This window comes from Microtus ochrogaster, chromosome 24 (assembly GCF_000317375.1).
Source record: "Microtus ochrogaster isolate Prairie Vole_2 chromosome 24, MicOch1.0, whole genome shotgun sequence".
Lineage (NCBI taxonomy): Eukaryota > Metazoa > Chordata > Mammalia > Rodentia > Cricetidae > Microtus > Microtus ochrogaster.
The window spans coordinates 35563749-35564846 of record NC_022024.1 but is presented as its reverse complement, the minus strand read 5'-3'; positions in this window follow the sequence as shown (position 1 = coordinate 35564846).

Sequence of the window (1098 nt, the reverse complement as noted above, 5' to 3'; positions counted from 1 at the left end):
ATAACTATATACTGCTGGGTTCTACATTTTATGTACATATGGATTATGTTGGTATGTGTACATATGAAGTAAAGGAAAAAAGACCTAAATTTTTCATTGAGAAACTCGAGATTAATGAGATCTTTCCGAATGGTTCCCGGAGCGATATAGGATTCCCCTCTCTGTGCTATGAATATGTTTTATTACCATTGGTTAATAAAGAAGCTGTTTCAGCCAATGGCATAGTAGAATAAAGCCAGGTAGGAAATCTGAACAGAGATATAGAGAGAAAGTAGGTGGAGTCAGAGAGACACCCATGTAGCTGCCAAAGGAGACAGATGCCAGCTACCAGCCAGAACCTTACGGGTAGGTTCACAGATGAATAGAAATGGGTTAACTTAATATGTAAGAGTTTGCTAAATATGCTTATATTATATGCATATTGGCCAAACAATGTTGTAATTAATATAGTTTCTGCGTGATTATTGCATGTCTGGGTGGCCAGGAAACGAATCTACACCGGAGAAAGATTTTAGGGCTTCACATGATTCATGTAACAGGCTACAACACAATTGTGCAAACGGTTTTCTTATTCTTTTATTTTTCTCTTCAGTAGTGAGGACTGGAACCAAGGCCTCGTGTATGCTAGGCTGGTGTTGGACAGCTGACCTGTGTACCTGGCCCTCTTTTGTGGTTTTCTATTTTAAGACAGGGTCTCAAATTGTCTATGCTGACCTAGAACTCATTCTGGAGCCCAGACTAACTTTGAATTTGATTTTGTGCTGGTTAATTTTTTTGCCAGCTAAATAGAAACTAGAGTTATCTTTAGAGAGGGAACTTGTGGGAGTCTGAATGTAATTAACTGTGGTTGTTATTTATTTATTTATGTATTTATTTAGTCTAGTCCCCTGTTGGAATGCCAAAATGTTTTTGGTTGTGTTTTACTCTTTACTCTTTTGGCTTTTGGGTGGGAGTGGGGGGTTCTGCCACATAGATACCAAATATATCACACGCTGTATCTTTTTCTTTCCTATAAACACCTGACTTTAGTGTGGTTTGTTTCTTACCAACTTTTCTTAATTTAAATTATCCTAACTAGGGGCTGGAGAGATGGCTCAG